The sequence below is a fragment of the Toxotes jaculatrix genome, chromosome 5, assembly GCF_017976425.1.
Source record: "Toxotes jaculatrix isolate fToxJac2 chromosome 5, fToxJac2.pri, whole genome shotgun sequence".
Taxonomy (NCBI): domain Eukaryota; kingdom Metazoa; phylum Chordata; class Actinopteri; family Toxotidae; genus Toxotes; species Toxotes jaculatrix.
Window position 1 is genome coordinate 9,373,629 of NC_054398.1, and position 14,241 is coordinate 9,387,869.

Sequence of the window (14,241 nt, forward strand, 5' to 3'; positions counted from 1 at the left end):
GGCATGGTGTCAGAAAATCCATACTGCAGCAGTGTGTATTTTGAAGAACTTCAAGGTCATGTTCATTGTGTTGTTTTGGTAACATCCTTCTTTTCTACATAACAAATTCCTCATAGAAACAATGTTATATCATTTCCTGCTGCATATGTGATCTATATATGGACATTTCCTGTATTAAAATCACCAGAGGAGCACAAGCTTTATTTTCAGCTTTTAAAGGGCAGAATTTTCCATGAGGCAGGTACGTTTTTTTCCCCTAAAGATAACTGATGTGTGCAGCTAGTCTGTAGATATTTTTAAGCCCATGTTTTATTTTTACTGAATCATAATGTATTTAAAATGATTGAAAGCACTTGTGTTTTAAATGGAAAAACAAACAGTCATTAAGTTTTAGGATGTTTTTTGAAATGCTTTATGAGATGCTTGCTGGTACAATGCAAAAGTATAAAATGGGCAAGGTTTTAATATTTGTATACCGTTCAATCTGTCAAACAAAATAGGATTAAAAATGTTACTGCATTTTTTACCCCACATAGACATATGGCCATGTAATGTGTGGTTTGAATGTGTGTGTGTGTGTGAATGTGTGAGACTGCGCTCAATCTCCTCTCCTCTACTAGAATCCAGCAGCTTCAATATGATTAAACATTTTTTATGCTCGCCATAATGTTATCTGTTCACAATCATCACTTTTGCTCCAAGCTGATGAATATGCTAGTTTTTGTGTTGCGTAACATTTTATAAGCTAATATCATTCAAACAACTTGCACAGTCTGTGTGACAGCCACACTAGACACTCCACCACTGATAAATTCATTATGCAGATTTCCTGAATTGTTTCAGTCAAATAGAAAGTATCAAAAGGAGCAAAGCAGCTGAATATGCTGCATGCTGCAGAGGAGGACTGAGCTGGCACACCTCTGCATTATTCAGAGCAGCTCTGCGTTTGCAGGTAGCTAAGTGCACCCTCAAAGGATGAATAAATAATGCCATTTCTGTTTCTTACTTCTTGAGGAAAAGGCCTCTTACAAAGGGCTTCTTACACAGACTTCAGAAAGTTCTAATTTTACAGCCCACATCGGGCCTACACTTGAGGGGTTTTGTACAATGTTGTGTTGTTTTGAAGGCAATCCCATTTCACACAGGACAGGGGGACTCCTGGCATGGTGGTAAAAGATTTTGTCAGCATGTTGGCTTCATTAAGCCCGATATTTCTCACATCTTATACAGTACCCTGCCTCCCTTTCCCCCATATCTTCACCCCCACTCCTCCACATCATCCTTGTTTCATGTCTCTCAGATCCACAAGTTAGATCTAAAAATAGATTTGACATTTGAATGTTGCTTTCTAGTTTCCTATGCAGCGATTTGCAGTAATAAAAAAAAGTACACAGATAGCTGAAGCCATTATGGCAACAGCCCAACCTGCAAATAGAAAATTAAATAGGACAAAAGATAACTGGGTGATCCAAATTTAATGATGAGCTCAAACGCTTATGTGCCAGTAAATCCACCATAATGGATTACACTGGGATATTTCAGCTTCTGATTGAGGTGTTTTTTTAAGCAGTCCCTAAAACATAAATGAGCATTTGGGCTCTATTAAGTGGAAAAACACAATGACACATCTATGTAGCAACCTTGACCTTAAGTTAAAATCGTACTTCAAGACTTGTCTAGACTTCTCGTGAAAACTGTACATGTGGCTGTTAACGTCTGGCCTGAGGTCCAGTATTAGCATTTTACAGCTCTCACTTGGCTGAACATCTTTTGAAACTATGTTTAGGTCAGTAAAGCTATAATGGACATGAATGGACTTATTTATTAATGTATTAGTAATAACAATAAATAATAAAACAGTGAATTAAAAAAATAATAAATATAATAATTTGGTGATAACAATAATAATAATAATAATAATAGAAACCAATAAAATGGTGTATAGCACTGATAGGGGCCATTGTACTGCCTAATGAGAACTTTTACTTTTGATATTTTGTTGATGATACTTCTGTACTTTTACTTGATAAAATAAATTGAATTTATGACTTTGACTTATAATGGAACACTTTCACGTTGAAGAACTACTTTTAATTAAGATAAAATATATATATAATCTGTTTGTAATAGATTTTAATGAAACTGTGGAGCTGTACTTCATAACTTTTATTCTTTACAATGCCAAATTGTTCTAGAAACCGTTAGCATAGCAAATGCTTATGCTAGCACTAGTTCGCTAGCTTGGTTAGCAAGGTGTATCCATAATTCATATAAACTGTGATATTAATTGTGATGCTAATCATCTTCACTTCTCTGGTCAGAACACAAAGGAAAAAATGCAGCAAACTTATATAAAGTTCACTAAAATTGTAAACCATTATGAAAATAAACATTTACTTACCAAAAACAAACAAGCTGTCAATCACCCATGACCAGGAACGTCAATCAAACTAGCCACGCCCCAAATTAGGCCTAACATTTAATTAATTATTATTTTATTATTTTCAGATGGACCATCAGACCATGGATCCGACGGTGTAAAAAGCCATTGTGAAGTGTGGAAAAAAAAGTCATTGAATTCCAATTATTCCATGAGAGATATCTGTGATCCGGATATATATATATATATATATATATATATATATATATATATATATATATATATATATATATATATATATATATTGAGCCAGCCCCTATAGGCCATCGGTGGTATTTTACTTTAAGGCACTTCCGCATTGTCTTCGTTTTTCAGACCCCAAGTCGACGTCCAATTTATTTTAATTCAGTCTATGGTTGGTATCTACTGCACAGTGAAGGCGCCATGCAGCAGGTGCTGTGCGCTGCCGCGGCCACAGGTGTCGCCAGAGCTCCCCGCGGTGGCACCAGCAGCCTGATGAGCCGCAGCAGCAGGAGGATCCAGTCCATTCCACGCTCTCCATGTTGAAAACGGAGCAACTTCTCCTCCTCCAGCCGACTCTAACCGTCTGCTGCTCCCCACAGTCCCGTGCTATGACGCTGGAGTGGGAAGGAAGCTCGGAAACAACTGCATGAGCGCTGCCCCTGGTCGACACAGAGTGAGTTAGCATTTAATTGCTGTCTTACTAACACCACGCCAACACGGCGAGAAATACAACTTGCTGTTTTCAGCGAACGTTACTTGTGTTTCTTCAACTAACGTATGTTTTGTGTGCTAACTTACGCTAACTAGCGGAGCTCAGATAGCACTGACTTGTAGAATGGGGAGTATGTGGGGTTTTTTTTCCACCAGGATCCAGACGGTAGTTTTCAGGCATCTTAACGGCGCAATGTTCGGAGGAATGTGGTCCTCGGCTATAGCAGTATTATCTGTGCCTGTTTGGGTTGCAGTCTGGCTGGCTAGGGGCTAACGTAACTAGCTAGCCATGTAAAGTAAACCCTCATCTCCACGTTAGCGGAGCACACCGTGCCCCATGCGGCTGCAGCTTGGCTGTCACTTGTTTGCATGGCAACCATGAGCAATAGTCGACGGTCAACGGTGGCTGTGACAAGCAAGGGCATGGATCTCTGTACGTTTTCCTCATATATATTAGGCTTAGCTTCATGTTATCACCAGCTTCAAGTGTAACTTCGGCGAACTGGATTGGCAAATTTGGCACCATCAAAGATAAATAATGTTACCCCACATCACATAACGGCGCATGTGGCAGAGCAGTGATCGAAGGAATAAGCATAGCGATTAATGGCACTACAAAACAACCTCCATTACTCAAAGGAATCATACTACTCAGTGCACGGTCGGTGTATCATGCAGTGCACGACGTGTTAGATGCAGCGTGTAATGTTAAGGCATAATGCAGTGTGGAAGTGTAGGTGATTTAAAGGAGAGCGGTGAGGGTGGTAGATACTTAAATGTCACATATTATACAGTGCAGGCCAAAACATGTTCAGCATGGTTCAACCCCAGTGTTGTTGATTTGATGCCAAAGCCGTAACCTTTGACGTCTTCACTAAAACTAGCACTAGCATTATGACTGTCAGCATCTCTGTAGAGACCTCTCTCAATTAACATTTAGGACACAAGGTAACGTAAGGTAAAAAATATATATTTTCTAACTTTTTTTGTGAACTAGCCCAATAAATTGCTAATTGTTTGCTTGTTGGCTTATTGCAGACTTATCGTTGTATCCTATCAGTATTCCTGTCAGCCAGTAAGAACAAGAAATTGCTATGGAGAAATCCAAAATATGTTTAGAGTAATTTAGAAAAGATTACACATTTTCAATACATGAAAAGTTTGTTTTTTCTGCATAAGTTCCTGCTCAGCACATATCTTAGTCACAACTTGTTTTTTTAAAGCCCTATTTAAGATATCCTTATCAAAAATGTCTGTGTCATGTGTCTATGAAAAACATGTGGATTGGCTAATGTATTATTTTCAGATTTTTTTAAAAACACTCAAATACTGATATGGGAGGCAGCCTCAGAAATCCAGTATTGGTTGGGCTGTACTTGTGATATTTGATCTTGATGAGATAATGACTAAATGTGGAGATTTTACAGTGCCACTTCGCTGCATCCATCTCCGTCTGTTCCCGGTGCAGACAAAGATAGAAGAGCTCATCATCTTTAATCGTGTGGTATTAAGTGGAGTTGAGCTTTGCTAGAGATGAGAATAACACAGAAGTGCACTTTAGTTAATAGTTAAAAGGCTTACTGGAATTTGGCGCTCAAAATACTGGAAAAAAAAATAATCTCAAGAGAAGGCAATCTAAGCACAAGAGGAAATGATTACCAGACTGTTAGAAGTGAAATGTGAGGTGATATTTGGGAAATTGCAACGGACTTCAGAAAATACAGTTTAACACGCTGTCTCTTCTTCCCCACATTCTGTTTTTGTCAAAGCTCTGTAAAGTCCTCATTTGCTCGGTTGCTTCAGCCTTTCTGTGATCTTATCTGCACTTCCAGTCGACTCCATCTTTCAGATTAGGTTATACAGAACAATAAAGGGCTGATATGCAGAATTAGAATTCTCTGTCAGACTCACATGGACAAAAATTGATCTGATATTGAATGACCGCAATACGTCAGACTGCAAGTGGTGTCATTAGCAGAGATGGTAACATATCAGGCAAATGAAGGTCATAAATGCTAATGTGACTATTGGAAATAGGTCATGAGTTTCATTCACAAGGGACACCACTACAGTTTACTTCTGGTTTAGGTCAAGTGTTGCTTCAGATATTGTGTTTAATTCTGTTCATCAGAAAGGAGTCTTGCTCTTCTATAACCAAACGAATAAACACCTACTCCATTTTTTTCCTGCATTTTTCAAACTTAGTTTTTATAATGATGGGAAGTTTTTTTTTTATGGTGAACACCCACACAAGTCTGGTCTTGCCTAGGGATGGGAATCAATAATTAGTTCCAGCTGAGTAAGAGTGGCAACACCAGCAATATGCCGAAACATCTTTCTATGCAACATGGGCTTAAAGTCCAGGAATGCCATGTATTTGACACTCTAAGCACAAGTGTCACTGCTTCCTAGTCAAGCAGCATTTCCAATACAAAGGCTCTACTTGAGCAGCCCACCCAGGAAGATTAAGGATGTTTAGTGAACATCGGTAAACTGTAGTGTCTACTGATGGTCTACATGGGAGGGATTGAGGGAACATCTGTAAATTGTAGCCACAGAAAATAACTTGAGACTTCAAGAGTCTCTGCATTCATCAGTCACATGCAAAAAACAATCGTGTATTACTGAAAACCTTTGTAGACCTACTTTTTTCCACACAAGAAATGCATCAGGAATCGTTGAGGCAATTGAAAAAGATAGATCAATAAATCTGACATTCCCATCCCGAGTCATGCCATATGACAGTCTTCCTTGCACCAATCAGACAGGGATATTTAATGGTGTTGGTCCCTAGGCCTATCAACTAGAACTACGGCTGTGATGAATGACAAATGGGGAGAGAGTGATAGTCAATGAAGGAAAAAGAAATGGGTGGTGAGAATGTGAAGAGCTGTTTGAGTCACTTTCCGTGGGTGGTTAGTGCTGTTGTTTTTTTTTTTTTTTTTTCATCACTGCTTTTTCTAGCAGGAAGACACAGCAACAGATGTCCCCACTTCCATGCTGTGCTGTGAGGAATACTCAGAAAATACCATGTCCTATCACACGCTGTAGATGTGACTCTATAGAAGAAGCCACCCAGGGGGGGTCCCGGCATAGGGGTTGGAGATGCTGACTGTGTAGCCGAGGTCATCCTTCCTCTGTCTACCCTCATTTGCTCGCTTAAAGTAGCCACCCTGTGTCAGGGTGTCAGAATTGGAGAACTTTCTATAGTAATTTAGTTCATCTCTGTTAGGATTGTTACTTATTTTAAGTGATCAGGTGGATCTTTTGTTTAGCCTTGTTTAAAAATCTGACATCATGGAGAAACAGGAAATGTGAAGGAGAGTTGTCTTTTATCATTTTGTGTCTAGTTCAGTGGTATTTGGCACCACACCTCTTAAGTGCTTTAAGCACTGTGTGTGTTTGTTGCATAATGCCAAAAATGCATGCGTGTACTTACAGATAAAATGCATTGTTTAAAAAGACAGGCGAAACTGCATTGTTGGAAAACCTTGATGCTCATATGCATTGCCTGAGGGGTAGAACACACCTTGGATGTGCCTTATGCAGAGTGTGCCCCGTGCACCTGTAAAATCATGGAGAAAGAAAAGTAATATGTGCTCATTATGTTAAGATGTGTTAATAGTTGGTCTGTTTTGTCCCTTGGAAAAGCACAGGACTAGAGCTGGGATTCAGGCTTTGTTATTATCAGTCAATTAAAATACAAATAGTGTTTCATGGATTTCACAGATATATTTTCACCTAGCTGCTTCGAAACGCAGTTACTTTTGTTTCCCTTTGTTTCACTTTTATTTTACTGGGCTTACTATATTTTTTTACAGGTTGGATTATCACTCTTTTCTTATCAGTGCTCATTGGAAATTGTTTGGCATAGATGTAATGAACAAGGATGTCCTTTTTTGGCCCGGATCCTGGTCTGTCTCCCTTAATGTTGGGCTGTACGATTAAAACATTTTTGATAATTATTACGAGCAAAATTGAAAATGATGAGTGATTTTCGATAAATGTATCAATGTTCTGCATTTGGGTCAACCCTCTGCACAATCACCCTACTTAGCTACAGCTATTGGGTTATGTAATGTATTGGAAATGGTTCAGATTTTTGAGGCTGGAGAAAGAGCTGAGGGATATCTATTTTTTTTTCTGACAAAAACATTGTGAACGGGAAAGTTGAACTGAAGCAACATCGTCATTGTCACATCATCATGTAAATTTTATGCTGTTATTGTTCACTGTTCAACTGTGTGCTCAGTCTTTCAGCTAATATACTGCACCATGCCATGCCTTAATAGTGGCAGCAGCAAGAAGAGATGAAGCAACTGATTACAAGTAATTTAAAATGAATACTTAGAGACTAGAGAACAAGGAGACTTGACAACAAATGACAAGTGAAGCTTTTGCCTTAATTGCAAAATTCCAAACAGGGAGTACAAAGTGGAAAGAAAGTGCTGAAGCAGTCTCGAGGAAGGCTGTAATGTCAGAAAGATAGTGTCACTTCACACTATTAAAAAGCAGTTTTTACCAAGCAAAAAAATACTGGGCACAGTCGAAATCGAAAAGTCGAAAAGTGTATGACAAGTGTGAAAATTCTTCCTAGTAATTTTCTAGAAGATACCCAGACCTATAAACTATGAGTTTGAATCTGACTGCTGTTAACAATGGAGGGTGTCCTACTCCAGGATTTGATAAGTGGCTCTGCGCCGTTCCAGTTCCCCTGAGATATAAATTCTTTCCCCTACATCTAGTGGGGGAATCTAGGCTAATACTGCTCCGTATTGAATCCGTCTCTCTGCCCCCAGAGAGCAAATGCACTTAGCAGGCTCTATTGTGCCAAGATTCCCTTCCCCTTCCTTTGGTCTTAGGGGGGGGGGGGGCGTTTGGGTCTGCGACTCTGTTGGACAGGGAATGAAATGAGAGCCACGCCTTATGAGTTGTCAAGAAAGAGGAGTGAACACATAGTGCTCATGCCTTAAGATAAAAGTCTCTTACAGTAGCGTTATGATAAACTTAATTGGCTTATATGATAACTTGTTAGGCTTGGGAGTGTTAATTAGCCTGTTATGGTTGAGTTGTTTTGATTTAGTCACTGCTAGCCATCACAATTTGGATGTAACATTAGTTGTTAATGTTTTTCTATGGAGTCTAATGTTAGCTAGCGTACATGTTGTTCCAAATTCCACTTGTATGTCATTATTGAAGTTAGGGCTCTTGGACCACTCTTTCAATGTTACTAACATTACCATTTTATCATTTTACCATTACCATGCTAAGATAATATTATCAAGGCTGTCGTAACAACTATATAATTAAACCATTTGTTTTGGATATTTTATTTTTGAACATGAGACTTAATTCATGAGACAATGGTGTAGACATTGAGCTGAAATGGACGTATGTTACTCATGATGATGGAGTGAAATGGAGCAATCGTTAGGGTAGCCTAATTATGTCACTTTAGAAGGGGACAAATGCCAGGCTCACTGAAAATGACACAAGGTGATTTGAAATTACCTCATAACAGTTTTACTTTTATCGTGGTAGTTGTGAAATCAATTTAGAAAAGTTATATATAAGATTTAAGCCCCATCTTTTAGTTGACGAAGCAACAGTTGAAACACTGGAACACCAAGGAAAGAAATATTCAGAAGATAATTTGTTAGATATTAGGTTGCAGCTGAAAACAGACTTTTTTCATCTCCATGATGCCTATGTATGTTAAAGTTTTTGTTTTACAGAATGTCCTGTCACAACCTTTGTTGCTTTAGATGCTCTATCTATACTTTTTCCATCGTTGCTTTAGATGGAAAAAATATAAATTTTGTGTGCCTCACAGTTCCTTGTTCTTTGTCTGCCTCTTGCTTACCATATACAACTCAGACACAAATTTTGGCTTTGTGATTAACCTCCTGACCCCCTGAAGTTTGTTCCTATGCTGCCCCTGGGTAGCTGGTGTGTGTATTTATAGAGCAGGTTTAACACCATAGATCCACTGCTCTTCTTTTCACAGGGGCACTGGCTGCTGGAAGCGTTCTCACGGTAGCTAGTGCCTCTGCAATCAATATCCACCTCTCACTCATCTCTATCTGAATGTATGGAGCGGCAGCTTGTGTAAATGCTGCCAACTTTAGTCTATATCTACTATTTTTACTTTGTGGAAATTGTAGGAACAGTTGCAAAACAATACAGAAAATTACTCAAATGGAAGATCACAAAGCTGCTCAATATGATGAAAAGTTTAATGTAAGGTGTGTGTGTGTGTGTGTGTGTGTGTGTGTGTGTGTGTGTGTGTGTGTGTGTGTGTGTGTGTGTGTGTGTGTGTGTGTGTGTGTGTGTGTGTGTGTGTGTGTGTGTGGGGAGATGATACATGGTTGCATGTTTTGTGTGCAATACACACATTGAAGCTATTAGGTAACAATCAGCTACATGGGTTTGCTCACTGAGTTTTTAGACAGGCTGTTGATGCTTCCTGCCGGTGCCATGCTCATTTATAATGTTAGTTAATGTAAAGGCTGCAGTTCACATGCCGTTCTTACGGTCTTCATTTGCTTTAAAGCTGTTTCTGAGTGGCAAGCCCTGTATGGGGACTTTGTCCATTTCCAGAAAATGATTGGCACTGTGCACTCCCCATGTCAAATGTTCATAATCTGCGGTTTAAAGGGATAAGCTGCACTGTCTGTGTTGAGTTCGCAGCAGGTTTGTTGTAGGTTTCTGACATACTTTTAACAGTGTTTTATTATGAAAGAGGTGTTGCAGAGAGGCTTGATTACGTCATGGTTTTAACATCAGCCTGTTAAAACCCTCTTTGGAGGGGTCATCGTAGTGCTCTGTGCAGACCGAGTCAGATTGGCTCTAATTTTTGGCATCGGGCTTCTGATTTCTTCATGTCATGGCATTTCATTAGCTACAAACAAATCAGTTAATGACTATTAATGTAATTTCACAACTTTGTTGATTTAGAAAATGAGCGCGCTAAGTGTCAGTGTTTTATTTATGACATTATGGATGGTCTCTGTTTTCCTAATGGAGTAGTCAGGTGAGGGGTGAAAGTGACACTGTGTTAAATTACACTAAAAGGAAACTTGTGACACTCAAGCATGACCGTCTTTGCCAGGCAGCTCCAAGAAAGCAAGCAGCAACTGAACCTTTAAGACAGACCTCGGGTTTCAGAGCGTGGACCGTTTCCATGACATGGGATCATCATCTGACTTCAGTCTTAAAGTAATACTCCACCCAAAATCTGTCCGGTGTTTAACACGCCCCACTTTTAAATTAGAGGTGGCTGTAAATGGGCCGTAGCTTTGACTTTTACCTTTTTGCCAATTATAGTGACCATGGACAGTTTGAATTATGTTGGTGACCAGGTATCAAGCAGGAAAAAAAAAGATCAAACATGTTCGTAGAAACTCCTTAAACCACTGCTGCAGCATTCATCTGTCCATTCTCCCTCCCTTGAGTGTTTGTGTCCCCCAGCTTCCAGCCTTTCCCCTCTGCTTCCGCTCTTTTGTACTTAGATAAACATGTCTTGGTCTGATCTTTCAACTGAATGCACACAGATTAAATTGATATCGATCTTCTCATCTGACCCTCGGACTCCTGGCAGCAAACAAGAGTGTTTTTCTGAAATGTCAGAGAATTCTTTTAATGTCAGATTATGATCCTTTTGTTGATGTAGCTCTTCCTAGAGTTTGGTGCTGGTTTTGACATTTAAGCTTCTTTTAGTTATTGATAAGTGTCCTCCAAACATGTTGGTAATTTTCACGCACAGCCAACACAGCAACCCTAACCAACACACTGGCCATGGTTTATTTGCTGCTCCACTAACGTTTGTATAAACTAGGGACATCATAAGTGATGTTGTCTATTTTTTGCAGACATGTTTATCCCACTTTGTAGCAGACATTCAAATGTAAAGAATATTTTCCACCAAGGTGCAGAGGACTAGTCACATGCATGTATCTATTCGTCTATATGTGTATAACATGTACATTCCTGTGCTCAGCAGATGTAAATTGTCAGGCAGCGGGAAGCATGGTGGAAAAAAGAAACCTTATCTAAACCATCCAGATTGACACAGTGAATGGGATTGGTAGTCGATCTGGCTGGATCCACAGCCTTCCTCCTGTCCTGCGTTGACACTACCAGGCTTTGGTAGGCTACCACGCATCTCTGGGAACTTAATTTAATGATATTGACGTTAAAATGTAACTAACTCCCAAGAGAGAGACAGAGAGAACAGGCGTGAGTGGGTGAGCATGATGGAACAAGCGAATGGAGCAAACTGAAACTTAAATTTATTTGGCACTTTTACCGAAGTTTAGTATAACCATGTCATACTTATGTCTTCTGTACAAAGGGGGTACTAAGACACCCTGTCCTCCCTCTCCATGCAGACTCTAATTATAACTTTAATAAGACTGCTTTGCTATTATGCTTCAGTAACGTTTAATGAACAACCTGGTGATCACTTCCTAATTTAAAAACCTGGCTGCCCATAGCTGACTTTTGAAGATGAATTGCCATTTGCAGTTAATATTTTGGTAATTATACTGGCTTCGGCAGTAGGTAAAAACACTGTATATGAAATTAGTATAGAGCAGTACATTGTCTATAATAAAGGCCAGTGTGACACAGTATAGACACATTTCACATTTACTGAATAAAGTTCCTCAGACTGCACAGGACAGACACATTCAGTTAAATGTAAAAGGCACTGTTGTGTATCTATTTTGTTACTGCAGTTTGCAGCTTGCATCTAATAAACATCTTTCATAATGTGTTTTTGTCTATTCTGTGCCATCACGATTATTGAGAGCAGCATGATTAGTCCCCAGCAAAGTGTTTGGCCGTAGGGGCCAGTTGTTTTTTTTTTTTCTTGTTTTTGACTGTTGGTCCCATTTTGCTCCATCCCATAGAACAGTTGTTACCAGTTTTATTATGCCAACCTGGAGTTGAACCTAATTTCACAGACAACAGGACCGCAGGGTAGGAGGGCATGTGATGAGCAATAATTAGTCTGTAAGGCATTTGAGTGCACTTAACGTTAAGTGCCCTTAGATCCAGTGCCATTCCTGTAAAATTCTAATCTGCTGTCATTATGATCAGCGAGGGCTTGCTGTGTGTGTCCTTGTGTCTCAAGCTTCTAATTTTTCTGCTTCCATGCAGGGAGAACGATTAAGTTTATGCTTTGTTTGACTAGCTCAACTGGACAAACAATCCCCATATACCTAAGGACATTTGTAAACATCAGCGTCCATTATCCACTTTGATTAGAGCCTCTGATCCAGAACCAGATGAAGGACTTTGTGTAATAATCAATTAGGTGAAAAGACTTGCTCCGAGAACAGACACTGACTTCATATTTGGCTCTTGACAACTGTCTGCCTTCACTGCGTAGCCATGTGAGACCTGCTTCAACCTTGCTTAAAATTACATTAAGATAAGTGGGTATGCATGGGTGGAGAGGGGAGCGGAGGTGGCTGCTGATGAGATGCTTGAGTTTTGAAGGCATTCTTATATAAAAAGAAATCAAGGCATTTGCACACTTTTTTTAGACATCACTCAAAATTAGACATCACAATGATGGCAAAGGTTAGTCTATCAGTATTGCCTCATTTTCTTACCACTGCCTTAGTCTCAACTGAAGCACCTACATCTTGCCTGAAGTTATCATTCACGCCCTTCCTATTGTTTTCCTTTATCGAGCCAGAGACACAACTATAAATCAGTGGGCAGGATCTGGCCTGGACCCCTCCTATGAGTCAGTCTTGGCTCTGTGCTGGGAAAGCTGGCAAGCTTGCGGTGCACTGATGTAGATCTTACTTAGTTGTACACTTTGAGAGAAGCACACAGAGCGCTGGTTATACAGTGGGCAGGTTGCAGTGTTTCACCCATCCATAACCATATAATTTTCAATTTGCAGGGCTAGTGTGGCTAATTGTTCCCTTGCTGAGTTTTGTTTGGCCCAGTTACTTGAAGCTACAAGTTGAATTTAGAAGTAAAAAGAATTTGGCAGCACCGTGGGTCTCTACAGTAAGTGATAGTTTTGAATGTTAGCTTTCTTGAGCCAGTGCTGTGGATTTTTCTCCTGGTCCTTGGTCATGTGCTGGACGAAATCTCACAATGCCGTTTCTACTGGGTATGTGCTTTATCTGTTTAAGAACAGATACTTAAATGTCTGGTCTTAGTAAGAAAATGTAGGACAGAGTGTGTATGAGAAAGTGCCGTAGTTTTGGAGTCCTTCCACCCAAGCCATGCCACATTCTGGGTCATAGAGTATTCCTTCACTTTTCTTTCTTTGTACTCCTGCACCCTGTACATTTTAATATTCTTGTACTTTATGTGTATGCATTTTTTTTTTTTTAATGTCATACAAAGGGAGTCTGTCTGGGAGAGTGTCTATCTTTTGTTTAAAAAGCTGAAATAAAAATCAGGACTGTTTTGTTATTTTAAATATCATGCCCTCTGAGACAATCCTAAATTATCCTTTCCTTCTCTTTTCTCCATGTCTTTCTGTTTTCCTCCAGTTGCTGTCTGTGTTTGGCTCCCATCTCCTCTTCTCTACCTCCCCCCTTTTGTCTTTGTCCCTCAAGCGCTGTCAGCTCAGGGATTCTCTCTCAGTTCACTTCTTATTTAGGTTAGACATACTCAAGTGTTATGGCTTCCTCCTTTGCTCGGCGATGGGATTTAAAGACACAGATTCCACTCCAGTGCTCAACCCATTTTACACTTGTTGGCTTGCCATTAGATCATTTACTGGGGTGCTAGGTGCAGAGACCCATGCTTTTTTATGAACTCCTAAAACAATGTTCAATTCGTTCAATGCAGGTTTTAAATAGTCACAGAAAACTTTGGCTAAGTAAAGGTGCTGCAATGGGAATTTTTGATTTCTTTTTTTAGTTGGCTAAGTTCTGATGCCTGTGAATTGGTAATAGTCCAGCAAAAATATCCATGTTATATGATCCTGATGGAAATATAGTGGAAATTTCATAGAGACCACTACTATGCAAATGCTTATTTAGGACTCTATTAAAGAAGTACATTTTGAATAGTCTGCATCTGTTAGGACTCATATTAGTGTGTCTGCTGTATGTAATGGGTATGTGTGTTTGTGTGCATGCTGTTGTATG

General features: G+C 39.5%; 1 protein-coding gene across 2 annotated transcripts in view; it reads left to right on the forward strand.

Moving 5' to 3' along the window:
- The first annotated feature begins 2,928 nt into the window (after positions 1 to 2,928).
- The window catches only part of osbpl5 (oxysterol binding protein-like 5), a 44,384-nt gene continuing 33,071 nt past the window's right edge, over positions 2,929 to 14,241 (forward strand). For both annotated transcript variants that reach the window (XM_041038715.1, XM_041038716.1), the window contains exon 1: positions 2,929 to 3,077. The gene's annotated coding sequence lies outside the window, so the exon portion shown is untranslated. The remainder of the gene's footprint in view (positions 3,078 to 14,241) is intronic.